This window comes from Centropristis striata, chromosome 24, assembly GCF_030273125.1.
Source record: "Centropristis striata isolate RG_2023a ecotype Rhode Island chromosome 24, C.striata_1.0, whole genome shotgun sequence".
Taxonomy (NCBI): Eukaryota; Metazoa; Chordata; class Actinopteri; order Perciformes; family Serranidae; genus Centropristis; species Centropristis striata.
The window spans coordinates 11,562,620-11,581,497 of NC_081540.1; positions in this window are offsets into that span (position 1 = coordinate 11,562,620).

Genomic DNA, 18,878 nt, shown 5'->3' on the forward strand with positions numbered 1-18,878 from the left:
CATGATCTTTCTGAACATAACCAAGTAGTTTTGGTGCCTAACCCTAACCAGGTAGTTTCATTCGCGATTAAGCAACATTTCATAACATTAAAGGCAGGAATTTACTGACTTTCCTCCTTCTCCAAAACTAAAAGCAGTCCCCAGATTCACCCACATGGTGTTTCACCTGCTTCACTAACATTTATTCTGCGTTGTGTCCACCATTTTCATAGCTTCACATCCAACAGGCGACTCCCAGAAACATCCCAAACAGAGCAGAATGAAAAGAAAGAGAAAATACAGGTTGACAGGGTCTCTGCAGATACAGACGGCACCACAGGATTTTTTTCTGTATAAATATATAAATTGTTATTTTCTAAAGGAAAATCCTGCATAGTATACCTGTCCTCAGTCATTGTACTACAATACGCTAAAAATCCAACATGTCTGCCCCTCATCATCATGTGTTTTATTTTATTTTCATGTCCACAGCAGAGAATATGGATGGGTGAGAGGGAGCGAACGCCTCCTGCACTGTCAGCCTGTCTGAGCGATGGGCAGGGGGTGACAGAGACATTTATGTGGGAGCATAAAATAGAGAAAGGCACGGCCTCGGGCTGCACAGTCAGCTGACAAAAACGCTGTATGTTTATAATCTTCCCCAAATTCCTGCAGGTCCATAAATTGTTATTATCATGAAGTGTTTCATCAAGCAGACAAATGGAGGTGTTGGGGTGAAGATGAGATGGATTTTATGCAGCAGGAGGGAAAACGAGCAGAAAAGAGAATAAAACTAATCGGATCAAAAGTAAGTGATGGTGCTATTCTGCTTGAAAAACATAATTTGTATGAATCAGGCCATGTGTGCATTTGCAAACATGTCAGGCCTGCGCTGCTCTCTGCTTTTTGTATATTCATTGTCAGCCAGAGAAAGATGCTGATGAACTCTTTGTTTAGACAAATCAGGAAATTACACTGTCTTATTTTGCCTGGAAAGTGTGATTTTTTATTTTTCTCCACCCTCTCTCTCTCACTTCGTGGAGAAAGGTCACGGCAAAGTGTTTCCCTCGGAGCAACGTAGCGCAATAAAACACAAGTAAACACAAAGCAAGACGGATTCAAGCCGCCGTACGTTCGCACAGCCATTAGTGATTTATACTGTGTTTCTAATCCCTTGCTCAGGCCGCCCTGCTGCCATTAAGCTTCCAAATTACATGTTCTATCAAGAGCAGCCGCTCTCACCTGAGTATTGGATTACTGAAATAAAATATGAATAATTAATACTGAGAAATAGGTTCCTGGCAACAGGAATGGCTGCAATTAAATAATGAGCATTATGTTTCTTGTGTTTTTTTTCCCTCCTCTCCTTTCTCTCCTCCTCCTCCTCTTCCTCCGGTGTCGTTTGATCTTCTCGGGTATCTCTACCAGGGGAGTCGGCGCATCCTCTCCTTCTTCTTCGTTGGTTCTTCCTTGGCTGGGTTGACTCCCCTGGCCACTGGGGCGAGAGACCTGCCTTCCGCCTGTGTTCTCTATTCTTCCTCCTCCTCCTCTTCTTCATCTTGTTTTTTCTTTAATAAGCTGCCGTTAAATAAATTAGAAAATACCCACCCAGGGGTGATCAGACGGCCACAAACCCTTGTCATCTGTCTCCCGGCGCTGCCAGGCAAAAGAGAGCAAGGGAGGGAAAGAGAAGAAGAGAGGAGGACAGCCAGGATTTCTTCTTCTTCATCTTTTTCTTTCCTGGCTTGGTATTCTGTCAGAGGTGAGAGGGAGAAAGAGCTAGAAGAAGAGGCTTGTTTTGCCAGACAACCGAAGGCGATCCGCCATTTGTGGGAAAAAAAAATTCCATACATCCATATTTATTTAATGCGGCGAGGGAATACATAAGGAGGAGAGGAAGGAAGGGAAGGAGACAGACAGACAGAAAGAGAGGAGGAAAAAAACTTTGCTACATATGGAGTGCTTCTTACAACTAATCAGCAGACTGTTGGTGATTGGGGCCGCGGGCGCCAGGTTGGCTCAAACCAGAGTTAGCACAGTGCCCAGGTCTTTGCTGCAGGCTGCACAGGTTGGCCTCAACTCTGCTGGGGAGCAGATGGCGAGCCAAAGCTTGTAGTCACACTTACCTTCCCCACTAAATCCCTAATCCCTCCGTGGACGCTCCTCCAAGGCAGGTTTTTGGAGGCAGAAATAGGGGTTACAATCTGGACCGGCGCAGCGCCTGCCAAAACACTCACAACACAGAAATGCAAATTAACTTATTTGTGTTGTCCGCCGGCCAAGGCGCCGCTTCTTTTGCGAGTAATTAAGATACCTTGAAAAATATTTGTAAAAGATCAATAATTTGAAATGGACAAATAACAATGCAGGGAAAGAGAGAGTGGAAGAATAAGCGAGGGGTGTGGACGCTGCGTTACATGTTTTTTTTATTTTTAACACCCGCCCCTCCTCTCCATCTGCACGCACCAATCCCTCCCTCTTTCACCTACACAACTAGAACTGGTCCCCCAGGTGTTGGCGGCGTCCACCTTCTGAGGCGTTTGATTGCTTCTAATAACTCGGACATTGCAGCCACTGAAGCTGGATGTTGAACACATACAGCATTTCTGTTGAATGTTCCTTTAAAGCCGGCAGCTTGAGGCAGCACAGAAAAAAATAGAAAAAAGAAGAAGAAGAAAAAAAAAACAAGCGCCCCCTGAATCAGTAACTGTTAGAGGAGGCGTAGGAGCCTCGGTGACACCTTTCAGCTGTGCTTGTTGGCTGGTGCTTAAGCTACACGCTACACACACACACACACACACACACACACACACACACACACACACACACACAGACGGACACACACACACACACACACACTGTTATTAGCCTGGTGTCAGCAGCACTAAATGGGCTGCAGATGTTAATGCACTGTTTTAGATACAGTGGCAGGAAAAAGAGGCAGAGACGGACCCATTCAGACGCAGAATAACTAAATACAGAGAGAAACACATTCATTAGTGAAGAACACACGGTGTATAATAATTCAGAGGTGATGCATTATAAACAGTGCTGTTAAACACAGTGGGTATGTTTGAAATCTTCAGAAACAGACAATATGTAGCTTTGACTTCGGACGCACAGTTCATTACTTAGGTCTTTGAGTTTAAGACATTCAGAGTCACAGAAGTTGTTTTTTCCCCAACACAGGCACAGTAAATGGACATTTGTAGTGTTGACCTTTTGCTATATCAAATTTCATATCTATTGTTATCATCTCAAGGGTCTTTGAGGCCTGAAAACAAGTGAAAGTAAGGGATTATATTTATTTATAGTATATTCAGTACATTATACTGTTTAGGACAACTGGATGTAATTAAAGTAATTTCTATTTGTTTGAATGCAATGCATATATTTAGTTTGAACCATTTGAAAATACTGTCTATTCTTTATAGTTAATTCTGGAAAAATAGCTGATTTCAATTGTTTATGACAATAAGTGACCCTCTCGCCTGATTATGGCGAATATTTTAACTAGATGACCTCTGTTTTCATTAGGATTACAGGGACGGAAAAATATCCTACAATACTAAATATTAGCAACTTTGCCAAAACTTTTTTTTTTTTTTTTTTTTTACCACACATCAGTGAAATTACTCACCTAGATTCTGTTTTTTTCTTTTTTGAAATAAATCCACACATGGATATGCTTGCAACACAGGGGCAATTAAATACATTGTATATTATTAACAGTACTGATAAAAAAGGTATTTTTATTATTATTTAATGAACAATAAATACATTTAAACATGGTGTCTCCCTTGCTAGCTGAATTAACAGGCTAGAATGCTACAAGCAAAAATAAATAAATAAATAGGCACTTGATTGACAGCATGTGCAAACTGTTAACAGTGAACTCCCTGGAAAATAGTATTAATACTGAAATTATTATCCTTTTAAGAGAAAAAAATTCTTTATGTTAATACAGACTTAATAAAAGTATACATGTTAATCATAGAAATGTTGATAGAAAACAACACTTTTCTTAAATTATTATGACAGTAAAAATGTCTATAGGCCATGTTGAGGCAGGTTTTTTTTTAAATTGTTTTATATATTTTCTTGATGTTAATGCAGATTATTAAAAAGTATACATGTTAATCATAGACATTTTGATAGAAAAACAATTTCTTTGAATTATTATGACAATAAAAATGTATATAGGTCCTGTTGAGGCAGTTTCTTTTAATTATCAAAAGAAAATAATTACAAAAAAATACATTTAGCTGTTGTTTTGTGCATCAGCCTGTGCTAAAAATCTCATAATTTTTCAGAAATGATGACCTCTTTTTTCACATTTGTATTTGGGATTGTATCTTAAAAATGTAGGGATGCACACTGCATCCAACATTCGAGTAAAACTGTTTAAAAATGAGTAATCGGTGTGAGTATGGGTTTTTAGTAACTTCATTTTCTTTTCTTTTTTATTGTTATATATTTTTGTTTATTTATTTATCTTTTCCTCATCTTTATTGTTTTTATTATTATTATTATTATTATTGTCGTTCTTGTTATCTATTTCTTATTTTGTTTTTTTCTCTCCTTTCTTTTTAAATTTTTTTTTATTATTATAATTATTACTATTATCCGTTTTCTTCCCACTCTTGTCCATGGGGAGGGGCGGGGGGTTTAATACCTAATGTTAATTGTACTGACTCTGAAATGTGGTACTTTGTTTGAAAATTTCAATAAATAAATTGTTCAAAAAATGAGTAATCGGATAAAAATCAGTTATTAGAGTGAGCTGGTGTCATGTCCCCCTGCAGCAGCACTCAGCGTTGTACAGTAAGTCTGAGAGGGTCTGAAAGGCCTCTGGGACCAGCCAGGCGGATCAAACGACCTCCCCAGTATCCGACCAGATGTCCTTACTGGGACGGGTTCAGATGGTCCCAGCGAGCAGCGAGGGAAAGGTCAGAGTCACACAGTGGGTTAAACTGGACCCATCATGACACTGGCTCGGGCTGCAGGGCCGGGCAGCACCGCCCCGCTCATCGGCAGGGATTATTTCAATTAAGGCTCACGCTGGCTGAACGCGGGATTACAACGGGGTTTAGAGGGGCAGGACACATCTGAACACAGCACATGGTCAGACAGTCGGCCCCCACGGATTATATGGCTCAAATGTGACAGACAGCCACTCATAATTATGATTAACACTGGGACAAAGAGAAGTCACTTTCTATAAATACTGATTTTTTGAGGTTGCATACTATTTTCATCTTTTTTTTTTATCAGTTAATCGGGCTATTTAATTATTTTTAAAATATTCTTTTTTTATTCTTTTTCTTTTTTAATATATAGGGTGAATTCGGGTAATGTGGGACACTTTTTGCAATTTTGACTTTGTTATATTTTTCCAAATTTAAAAATATTTTATGTAATTTCAGTCACATGACACCCATGGTAGACCAATAGTAAAGGTTTTGATGACTATATTTACTTTAAGCAGGAAATAAACCAGCCAAACCTTAAGTGTCCCACATTACCCGAATCCACCCTATATTTAAATCATTTTCAAAGAGAAGTAATTTTCTATTAAATATATATTTTTAAAAATGTTATTTTTTATTAGTTTAATTATTATTATTCATTATAATATAATTATTATTATTAATTACATTTACTTGACATAAGTACTGTACTTATGTCAAATTTTGAGGTACTTTACTTGAGTATTTCTATTTCATATAACTATATACTTCTACTTTCAGGTTGAGACTTAACATGAAAAACATGAAAAAAGTGTTTATACTTTAAAAACAATTAAACCTCATAACAGTATATTAAGTAGTTCAAATGAGCCCTATCTTAGCCCATAAATGCATAAATACAAATAATCCAATAATATGTTTTTTTAAAAATATTTTTTATTTACCACTTTAATTTTGCACCCTAATTTTGTTACAGTGCCCATAAGCACCCAAAAAAGTGTCCTGACTCGCTGTTGATTTGAAATCTGCAACTTATTACAGTTCAGTTTTATTTCTTAATTATAATTTTAATATATTTAATTTGAAAATTACTTCGGTATTTGGCAGGTCTGTCTTAAATGAAAATTGATATAACATTATTACAGTTTCTTCAATCGTTTTTGTGGGTCTGAAAATTTATTTATATTAGAAATAAATAGCAATATATTGCAGCAATAATTAAAAGTGGGATGATGTGTCTGTATTCCAAGTATCGCTTCATTATTCTTGCACTGAAAATGAGTCTTTTGGAAACAAATTTGACCCGTAACCTCTGAGTTGTCTTCAAAGTGTTAAATTAATCCTTTCACATCAAGTTTTCCCTTTTATTTCAAGAAAATTAATATGTATTTCAGCACTCTTTGCACTCCCACACACTCTTACTTGTCCAACACATTGTTGCACTGTTTGACGCCCTGTATACATCGTCTACAGTAACAATGTGACCTGTATATAGGGTTAACAAAGAGAAAGTTTAGCTTTGTTGTTCTTTTTGCTGTATGTCTATGTGCATCCTGCAGTATATTCACTCTTGCCTCAATGAGTAATTAGATTGAAACTAAGAGGAAACTTACTGAGCCAATAAAGTTGATCTGGATCCTGATTATTGCTAAGAAAGAAACTTAAACTTCTTTAACTTAAGTATTATGTTAGTCCAGCTCTTCAGTGTCGCTATATGAAATTGAGTAAAATATGCAAACTCCATTTTTCATTTGGCTAAACTGTTTTATCATCTGGAGATATTCTAGATTCAGTCTGACATATCTGAAATCCTTTCTTCAATTAGAATGAAGTTCTGGGGTTTTAACTGCACAAATCAGATTTACACTGCACGATTAATGTGGTAAAAGAGTTCTCAAAAATGATTTTATTGCCCTATCATTAGAAAATAATTATTACAATCTTTAACTTTGGCAATTGTGCATTATTTTAATTTTTGGGGGGAAATTAATTTCACTCAAAAGATAAGTGTAGGGAGCTCGAGAGAGAGAGTCTGTAACCAAAACTGTGCAAAGTCTGCAAAAAAAGTGTTTTTTCTTACACATTATACATGTAATATTAACATAATGTTATTTTCCTTTTAAATATCATGCTTATCAGTGGAGGAATGTATATAAGTACATTTACTCAAGTACTGTACTTAAGTCAAATTTTTAGGTATTTTACTTTCATTCTTTAAACTAAAAAAACAACTTTATACTTCTACATTTTTTTAGGTAAAAAATTTACTTTTTACTCCACTACATTTAAGTGACAGCTTTAGTTACTTTTTGGGTTGAGATATAACATGAAAAACATTAAAAATTGAAAGTGAATAAACTTTAAAAAAATTAAACCTCATAACAGTATTTTAAGTAGTTAAAATGATCCCTGTCTTTATAACATAAACTGCTAAAACACTGCTTGCATAAATGCATCAATACAAATAATCAAGTAATATATTTGGAACATACAAAACAATATGTGTGGATGCATTCTGCATAACGAGTACTTTTACTTTTGATACTTTAAGTACGTTTTGATACTTTTGTACTTTACATTGTACGTTTTGAATGCAGGACTTTTACTTGGAGTGGAGTCATTTCACAGTCTGGTATTACTACTTTTACTTAAATAAGGGATCTGAACCCTTTTCCCACCACTGATGGTTATCATCAGTGCCAGTATATCAGGGCAAACATTGGCTGCAAAGCATGACATTACATGTAACACTTTTGTCCAACTTGACCTCTACTTTGGGTTCAGTGTCTTCTCCAGGACTGACCAAACCACTGACTCTACCATTAATGAGTGATCTGTTCTACTGAAAAATACAGTTTGAGAATAAACTTGATAAATAAAAGAGTAATCCCAAATAAGTTACAAGTGGAAATGCACTTTTTCATGCTGTTACTTCATGTGAAGCAAAACTCTGAACAAGGGATGGGCGAAATATTGATATAAAAAATATATCAATATATTTTTAAATGTGATATGGAATTAGATCATACTACATGTATCAATATAGTTCAAATTTGCGCTGTGATCCTTGATCCAGGCAAGTTGCTTTATATATAAATGCTGCCCTTACTAGGGTTTGTCATATTTTCTTCTTTTGTAATGTTCATTATTCTTTTCTCATATAAATACATTTATTTCAGAAAAAGATTGGCCTACTTTTTTTTTCAAAGGCTATTTCTATTTAAGATATTTGTTTTAATTTAAATGTGCACTTTATGGAGCTTTGATTTTTTTTAAAGTACTCCTGTTGTTATACAGTATTTATGTGCACTTACATAAACAGTTTCAATAAAACTACTTGTGACATGTCATATTTGGCTTTGACTTTGACTGAACATTTGCTCTCACTTGCGATAAAAATATCAGGATATATATCGTATATTAATATATCAGGATATGACTTTTGGTCCTTATCGCCCAGCCCTACTCCAAACCTCTGGCTGTGACCTTTGACCTCTCTATGGAGGACACAAAAGAGTAGAATACTAGGTCAACAACACACGACGTAACTCTTATCAAAGCTATAACTTGTCAGTCATTGTGTATTACATCTAAAAATCTGTGAAGTGAGGGAGAGGGGGTTCCTCCCTGAGGGATAATTACCTCTCCATCTCTTCTTCTTTGCTATTCATAGACGTGCTGCTGCTATTATTGGCGGAGATGAAAAAGGAAGGTAAAAGCTGCTTTCACATATTGAGTGAAGAGCATCATGAGGATCATGAAAGGTAAAACCAGCCAATGAGAGACTATTAGCCTCTGGCCCCTGTGCTGTATGCATGGCATGATTTGGACATGAATAGCATTATCGCCTGGACGCCTTTAGCATTCACGACGGCGACTGGCGACTCCGTCTGGCATTTCACCTGCGGAGGGTCCGGATTCATTGAGATGCGCCGGAGGAGCCGGCGGAGACACGGCGAAGACTCACCTAATTGGCCCCGGAGTCTGCCCTAATTCCTGATTCTCAGGGAGGTCCACATTTCAAAGCAGCGCCCCGATCAATTAATGGACCGGTAATGTGTCTCATTTTCATACAAGGCGAGAGTCTTAGGTTGGGAAAAATCAGATATCGGCCACCTTCGACTCAGTGAGGCGAAAATCACTTGGAATTATGTGAAGGGGAATTCGATATGATGCTCAGCTGTTCAGAGCAGAATCGCAGAATGAATATTTTTTGTCTGGCTTTTATTTCTCCTTAACATCTTTTAACAGTCAGTGTTTGAAATATTTCAACTGGGATTCAAAAAGTGGCACTGCGATCCTTTGGTTGAAAACTTTGTGTATCAAAGCCTGATATAGCTCATTCCTCTGTGCCACAGAGCTCAACTGTTGCCCAAAAACTAGAGTTATTTTGACTCAATCACACATACACATACACATCCTGCTATACCAAATAGTCACAATAGCACCAAATGTGCATTAATCCGCCACTGAAAATAGTCCCCAACAAATAAGCAGTTTCAGGGCCGCAGTTGTTTTTTGCTCCTGTCACATTTCACTCACTGTGGCCTGTAAACAGTCAGGGAAAAAATATTAGACAACCCTTTTTTTGATGATGAGAGTTTTAATGATTTGGTTATTATTAAGAAAACCATGGGAAATGTCTAGATATCAGCTCTTAAATTCAACTCTTATGAGCTATTTTTGTTGTTATCATTATATTTGTCCGAACAAACGTATCTTTAGTTGTACCAGTCATGAAAATGAGCAAGAAAGAATATTTTTTTCCATGACTGTATAAGAGAAAAAATTCAATACAAATTTAAAATTGAAATTATATTTTTAAACAGTTTTTTTTTTTTTTTAGCATTTAGCATCTAGCATTACCAATAACATATGTAATACAGTGATTTTAACAAAATCTCACTATTTGGTTGATTTTATTTTCATTTATTTATTAAAAGTATTTGTTACACATAACTTGTTCAAAATCTGTTGGATATCCTAAAGTCAGTTTGTACATATTCTGTCTATGATAATCATAATGTAATTTGACAATTTTTTATAGATAAAACATGCTTTGACACCAGTGGGTTGCAGCGTTTACAGGGTAAAGTAACATTATATATATATATATATATATATATATATATATACATACACATATATATACATACACATACACACATACATACACACACACATACACACATACATACATACGTATATATTCGTTTTGAACAGGGAGGACAACAACACAAAACAAACAAGCAAACAAACAAACATTTGGCTCACATACATATTCAACTCCAAATCCATACATACAGACAGAAGATTCAGGGGTCACTTCCTATACAAATAAGAATAAATTCAAAACAAATAAGTAAAATAAAAGGTATACATAAATAAAAGTAAATCAAAGAAATGATAGAGCAGACTGTCCCAACTGTGGCAGAGCATTCTGTGCTATGATACAAACCCTCTTGTGAGAATGGTGGAAATATTCAAACCGACAAATGACAAAAAGGCTTCCCATGTTTTACGAATGGCATCATTGTGCTGTGAAGTTTACATGTCAAATATTCCAACACATCATATTCAAGTATAACCCTTTGCAACTGAGCCTTAGATGGAGTTTTATCTGTGATCCAATTCAAAAGAATACTCTTTCTAGCACAGAAAGCTAGCATCTGATAAAATGTTCTTTTAAACTTGTCAATGATGGACATATCAGATATACCAGTAGTAAATATAAAGGGTTACTATTACTGTTGATAGACAGAATCTTTTTAATTTCCTGCTCTATAATCTGCAATGTAACATTTTCTAAAAAAGGACAATGCCAAGCTGCTTCAAGAGCAACAATCACATATTGATGATTAACACATGAGCCACCCTGAGTAACTTACAGCTAACAGTCACTATCTTACTGCTCACACATTGAATAAAAACACAAGCTAAGATGTAAAAGCTAGCATCAGGCTGCATTGTGTGAATTACGATGTTAATGACTTTCCAGCTCTTAAAAGTATTAAATTATGAAGTACGAATAAATGATTTATACCGTAAAAGATATCACACGTGACAATATGTATCAGAATTTTAAAATGTATTTGAAATTTATTCCAGTTTACTCTCTGTTTACATAATAATCCTCCATGATGCAGCCCGACATGGTTGATTTGTAATAAAATCCCTGCACCTACGAATCAGAAGTGTAACAGACATGCGAGCAGCGTGTCTCTGCTCCGCTCACACTCTGACAGCCACAACCACACAGCACTCTAAGGTAGAGCAAGGTACACCCCTGCTGTTTGCTCAACGGCAGACTGTTTGAAATATGAATGAGCAGCCAGTCTATACATCATGTTCGCTGACATGTTGTATTAAAATTTATGAACGACTTCATCAAAAAGCACTTTCTGCCAGACAGATTTGCCCTGACATCAGAGTTACATGGCTGGTTGGAGCCTCAGATAAATGTGTGTGTGTGTGTGTGTGTGTGTGTGTGTGTGTCAATGGCTAAGTGTGAAATTATGTGTACTGCGAGCTGGTACACCAGTGTGTGTGTGTGTGTGTGCGTCTGCTTGGATTCAGGGAATTTGCAGTCCCAGAAAACCAAAGCAAAGACTGTTTTGGTGAAACTGAGAATTTAGGACCACAAAATAAAGGAAATAAATGGCAAAATAAATACAGGATATTAATTATTCACATGTGAATGGATGAGACTGTGCTCCATAAAACATTATAATACTTCTACTTTCTATATATTTAAAGGTTATAAATTGAGGTAATTAAGATTTTTGATCATTTACAAATTTTAGGTTATAAAAAAAGAAAAGTTTTACTTGAAATAACACGAAATAATAAAAATAATAATAATGACAAAAAAATAGTTTTTATGAAGGTAATCAGTGGATTAAAAAAAATTAAAGTCTGCATCATCTACAGTCAAATTATTTTTTTGATCATCATTAAAATCATGATCAAGAAAACCATGGAAAATGTCTAGATATTAGCTCTTAAATTAAACTCTTATGAGCTATTGCTGTTGTTATTATTATATTTGTCCAAACAAATGTACCTTTAGTTGTACCAGGCAATAAAAAGAACAAGAAATTGAAGAAAACAAAGGTGGTCTAATATTTTTTTCAATGACTGTATGATCCCCAACCCAAGAAAATGCAACAAAAACTTTCCCAGACTTAAAAACTGCTGAAACTGAACCAAACTAAACAGGAAGTCACTCAGCAACTAGTAACTGATTTAAACTGATAACAAAAGTGTGTGTGTGTGTGTGTGTGTGTCCCACTACCGAGCCCTCTTCAGTCTCCGGGTTATGAAATAATACCTGTCATCTGCCGACTGCTGAACCCTGAAAAGGGGGCAGGTTTTCCAGGTCAGCCCGCCATCTGTCAGCGCAGCCCTCTCCTGTTCTCGCACATTAGCACCTGATTGGCTGGAACCGGCCCCGGGGTGGGCGGGGCCACCCGCAGGCCCCCCACTGGGACCCAGCGGAGGCAGTCACATGCGGACACACTGACAGTCAGAGGAGTAAAAGGGACGACATGCACACGTGACCACGACGACACCGCACACACACGAGCATGGACAGTAACTGACAATGTGTCATCGAGGTTTGTATGTTGAAGCAGAGAAATTATGAGGTAAAAACTAAGTATTGCACATTTCAGATGATGTTTATCACAGATATGCTCATCACCTACACCCCAGCAAGAACACTTCAGTCAACAGGCAGTGGCAACTTACTCATCCCTCACACCAGATCCAAAGAAGGAGAAGCAGCTTTTAGTATTTATGCCCCACGAAAGGGGAACACCCTGCCTGACACAGTTAAACATGCCACATCAGTAGCCATTTTTAAACACAGATTAAAAACCTCTCTTTTCTCTACAGCATTTGGTTGAACTGTGTGCATGTGTGGCTGTGGGAGTGAGTGCACATGTGTGAGTAAGTAAGTGTATATGTGGTGAATATGGAATAGCTTGTCTACCTGCACTCTTCAATTAATTTGTAATTGATTTTTGTTTGTTTTTCTGTGTTTTTTTCTTGTTTTTTTTTTAACTGTAATTATGTGTATACATTGTGAAATACATTCATTTTTAAAGCAGCTACAAGATGATTCAAGCGGTTTATATGCTTCTATATGACCTACAACCAAGACCATCAAATAAGGAGATTGGTTGTTACTATATAGTTGTTATTAATACCTGTGACGTAAATATACCATTATATATGAAATGCAGACCAGAAGAGCCGATATTCTCATTTTCCCAGCAAAAGTTTAGCAGTGAGTCGTATGATTGCTAGTTATATGAAGGCAGGAGACTTTTCTTCTATTTTGTGGTCAACAGGTCAACCTTTGTTGCTCATTCAACAGATGTACAGAATTGTGATTTATAGGATTCAAATATTATCCTGAATCAGCCCCCTTTCTCCTAGACAGGTACGCAATGTCTAATTTATTAATGAAATACATCACGAGACGTGATTTTACATCAATATATGAATTTAAGTTGGTGGCTGAAACAAAGGTTACCTTTAACTTGAGAGAAAGTTTACTTTGTGTTTAAAAAAGAGAAAAATATTTAAAAAATGCACAATCAAGATGTTAATGACGGGAAGTGGTGGTGGTGATGAAAACACTGCCGCTTATGTCCACAGGTGGCGCCAAAATCAACACAAAATGAAAGCTTTTCATACATTATAGTTGCTTTTTAAAGGACACTTTGGGTTTTTTTATGACCAAATGCATACACTCAAATTCAAATTCACAAGTGAATACATATCTAGATTAAAAAAACGAGTCAAAATAAGTTTGACAGGAATGCAATTTCTCATGTTACTGCTCCCACAGGTAATTTTTTTTTAAATTTCTAGATTTAATTCATAGATAGACTATGGCGGCGTATTAGGGCCAAGTATGAAAAAAATCCCTTTAATTTAATCTCGTAAATTGGTGATTTTTGGTAGATTTGACACTTTAATCTCGTAAATTTGCGAGTTTTTTCTCAAAATATTACCCCCCTCTCCTGGATCTGTATTTATTTAATTTTTTTTCATACTTGGCCCTAATACGCCGTTGTAGACAGACACATGGTAAACGCAGGAGAGTATGCTGTGCAGCAAAGGGCCAGACTTAAACCTGAGCTGCAACTTTTTTGTCTGGAAACTTTGCAGTTTTGAGATGGAGTTGTATGAATGTTGTGAAAGCAGGTCACGCAAATGCAAACTTTTGGTGGGTAAAAAGAATAGAATATCACCATGAAACTACCCAGTTGACATTAAGGATTTAGGAGAAATCTACAGACACAAATAGAAAGAGAGAAATACACTAAACCACTTAATATGTATAAGAAGTACGACGCCGTATTAGGGACAAATATGAAAAGGGGGGGGGGGGCGGGTAATATTTCGAGAAAAAAGTCGCAAAATTTACAAGATTAAAGTTGTAAATCTACGAGAAAAAAAAGATGCAGCTTTACGAGATTTAAAGTGGCAAATCTGCAAGAAAAAAGTCGCAGATTTATGAGAAAAAAAGTGGCAAATCTAAGAGAAAAAGGAAGACATTTTATGGAAGCAAAATAGCCCAAAATCTTGATATTGACCAGTGAATGACCGTTTTGTTTTTTTGCCTGTAATGTATCACCTTAAATTTCTCTAAATTTAAAGAAAAGTGTTTTAAATTTTTGTTTTTGCATACACAAAGCTGAATCTCCATTTGTTTTTCAATATGTATCTGTGAAACACAGCACACATGTAACACACACACACACACACACACACACGCAGACACACACACACTCTTATTCCAATCAGAAATCAGGAAAATAAGCAGATTTCTTTATCTCCGTCTTGTTCACGTGGGTTTGATGTGATTGACAGGTGCTCAGTGAGTAAACAGTAGATAAAAACGTCTCGGTGCTGATGAGCGGAGACTGAGAGGTTAAATGATTGTAACTGTGCACATTATTATTTTGTAATGTACAAAAAAACAGAGGCTTCATCCATTTCCTGCTTTCCTCCTTCCCTCCCTCCCTCCCTTCCTCGCTAGTTCAGCTGTCTGGTCAATGGGACCGGGGCAAGTAGCCAAGCATGTACAGCCAAGCCTCCCTCCCCCTCCCTCCCCTCCACCTCTCTGCCTCTCCCCTTCCTCTCCCATCCAGACGGCCTCCTGTTCAGCTGTGCCGCTCGCTGCAGGTTCCAGCCAGGTCAGATGTTCAACACGAGCGACAACATGTTCGCTCCTCACCGCTGTTCACCGCGCCTGGCTCTCAGCTCCGCTAGATATTTCTCTGCAGATAGTCCACTCGTGATCTCACCGCTAACTTTGGTTTCTGGCCGTCTGGAAAAGCCTCGCAAACTGCATTTACGATGCAAAATCTCTCTTGCAAAACCCAAACTAATGAAGTCCTGCTGATTAAACATTAACTCATTGCAGGTTTTATAGACTTTCAGTGGAGCTGCAGTCAGGGAGGATCCTTCTAGACCACACTGTGTGACTATTGAATTTTGTTTAATCTGAATTTAGAGAAATAATGAAACATACACATATTACCTGCAACATTTATGTTCATGTGACATTTAAGGCCATTTTACAGGTGCATCTCAATAAATTAGAATATCATAGAAAAGTGTATTTATGTCAGTAATTCAATTCAAAAAGTGGAAATAACACATTATATAGATCCATTACACACAGAATGAAACATTTAATGTCTTAATTTATTCAATTTCTTCTAATTATGATTATGGCTTACATTTAATGAAGACCTAAAATTCAGTGTCTCAGAAATGTTTTAATATTACAAAAGACCAATTTTAAAAAGTATGTTTAATATGGAAATGTTGGCCTCTGAAAAGTATGTCCATCTATATGACTCAATACTTGGTTGGGACTATTTGACTTGAACTACTGGAAATTGACTTTTCCATCATATTCTAATGTATTGAGATGCACCTGTATGTGTACTGTCTGGACTGTACTTATTGAATTGTTGAAATGTTTTGCTTTTTGTTCATGAACTTTTTCCATCGAAGAGATTCAGACAGGATGGAAAGGTCAAGAACTAGAAGGTGAAATGTCTTTGGATATAAAATAAGCAGCAATGGTTTTAGCACAACAGGTGTCCAGAAGTGTTGACACGGACTTGGACTGATCAAGTGTATCCAACCTATAAAAGTGTGTGTCTTTTTATTAGATGTCAATGACAAAGAGGATAAGAGGTTACATAGAAAATATGTTTTAATCCAACAAAAAAATGACTGAAATGTGCAATTTTGTAGCTCAGAAGCAGGTGCTCCAGCAGAGGAAAAAAACAGAAGCGATTTAGGACAGCTTCAACCCTGATTCCAAGAAAGTTGGAGAATGCACAAATAAAAGGAGAATGCATGCATTTGCAATAGAACAAAAGTTTCCCAGTTTGTGCATGAGATATCTTGTCTTTGTATTCAGTTAAATGTAGGCTGCTAGGGATTAGCAAATCATTGCTTTTTTAAATTACATTTTTCACTGCACCTACTTTTTTGGACATGTGGTTGTACAGTTATTCCATCCACTAATGAATAATGTTAGATGCTTGAGCAAAAAGGTAATAACTACAACTCCCTTTAATGGGCTGAAGAAAAAGTATTGCATATCTGTAACTGCTGTGTATTCTGTTGCCCCAATATTGCTCATTGTTTTGTTGTCTTTATTTTATTATAGTTCTTTTCTCACTCAAAAAATGTCACTTAGCTCTAAAGGGAACTGCAAACTTCAAATTCATTCAGGGAAGTACCACTTCTCCTGTGACTTTTAATTGTGTTTTTACAAGGCTTTAAAGTGCCTGATGGTTGTGAAACTCTAAATGACACAAAATAAACTCCCAGAAAAAAAGGGAGAAAATGTCGCACATGGAAGAAGGGAATGCAGAAAGTCACTTTTTCCTTTGCAATGACACACATTCTCTCTCTCTCTCTTTCTCTCTCTCACACACATACACACACACTGCAGTGGTGGCCTGTGTGCCCGAGTCAAAGGTGCAGGGCTGCCATGCTAGCTGCCCAGGTGCAGAGCAGATAGGGTTGCAGCGCGTAAACGGCTAATTCCGGCACGGCTGTGGGAACGCCAGCTGCCCCCGTATTTCTCAAAATCTGAAATTGTTTTGGATTCACGCGCCAACAGAAGGACTCGACATGCAAGAGTGAAAGCAGCTCGTTTCCTGTGTCTTCCCACGTCAATAAAATAACTGCTCGGTACCGTGGCAAAACCTAACTTCTGTTCTCCAGCCTCCCCTCCTCACCCCCCGCCGGCTCCCCCTCCTCCCCCCCATGTTTGATAGATGAAACCGAATGTATTTGAGCTTTATCAAAGCAGGAGGACTCGAGCAGAAAATATGCATATGTTTGACCATTAAAGCCTCGCACAATATTGACTGTACTTTTCCAGCAAAGTCAAACGGTTTCACTGCATTTCTGCTCAATGTATGCAACCTTTAAACCTTCTGCACACTTGTTTCTGCAAATGAGAACGCTCGCAGTTTGAGTCGTAACGAGCTGCTCTCTCCACACAGTCCATGCAACCTTTACACCTCTCCAAACTTGTCTTTGTGAGGCGGCTGCAAACAAACTTTTAGAGCTCATTTCCAAAACATTATGGTGTTTTTGGAAAACCAAATGATTATTAGGGGTTTCAGATACAGTGGCTCAGGGTTAAAGTGCTCTTTTGTTGAAGAATCTACAGAAATTTCATTTAAGTTTTATTTAGTGTGAAAAACCTCCCACAACAGTACAGGTCAAAATTACATTTTTTTCAATTATTAATCTAAAAAAAAAAAAAAAAAAAAGATAAAAAAATAAAATTTATTTAAATTTTATTTTGGATGGTTTTCTTTTCATTTTAGGACATTTTGTCCTCTTAATCTTTCACCAGTCAAAATGTTCTACATGTGATAATAATTCCGTCCATATTTAAAAATTTTTTTTTGTTTTCTAATGTTTTAAGTGTAATATATTTCATTTAAAAATATTACATTTACATTTATGTATCTTAATCTTAAATTTTGTCACATTAACATTTAACTTGTCATATATATTATTTTATTATATCTTTATTAGAATTTAATATTTCAATTTTCCATGTAATCATAACATTTTTTAAATTAAATTTCATTAATTCATTCCATTTCATGAATTTCTTTCTCACAAGAAAAGGACAATAAAAATTATATTTGAAAAAAAAAAAAAAGATAATTGCTACTCCATATAAATTAAATATCACATAGGTTAAATTTATTTCAGACTGTAATAGATTTTCCCCCACACCTGAGTCCAAATTTGAATCCCGTGCTGTCGTTTTAATCCGCAGAGATCACATGGAAACTTGTTGAAACGCAGCTAACTCAACAGCACAACAGATGCGTCAACATTCAACACTGTCGATGACACTGTGTGGCAGCAGAAACACAAACCGACTGTTGATGTCGTTTCTGTGGCAGCTTGTGAATTTTTGGCGGGCAGATGTTCTTCGTCAGGCGTTGGTCGACCTGCGAGACGAGATGAAACAGTCTGGACGCCGCCTGACCTGCGGAGGGAAAAGGCTGCGGAGAGGACGGCTCGTCCCGGTGGCCTTCGGGAAGATTTGGGTTGTAGACGGATGGATGTGGACTGAGATCAGCAGAATGGCATCTGCTTTACACACCCACACACACATATAACCACACACACTCACACACACACTGCTGAGATATTAGTATTCAGAGCAGAGCTGCAACTGAGCAGATTTTCTGTGTATTTGTTCTTTTTTTAAGCAGCTCGGGAGCAAACTCATTTAACTTGACACTGTAAATTCCCCTTAACCTCTCCAGCTCTTTGACTCCTCAGCAGCTCCATCATTACAATCTCACACTGTGCACTGCTCAAACTTTTACATCTTTATTTGATGTTAAA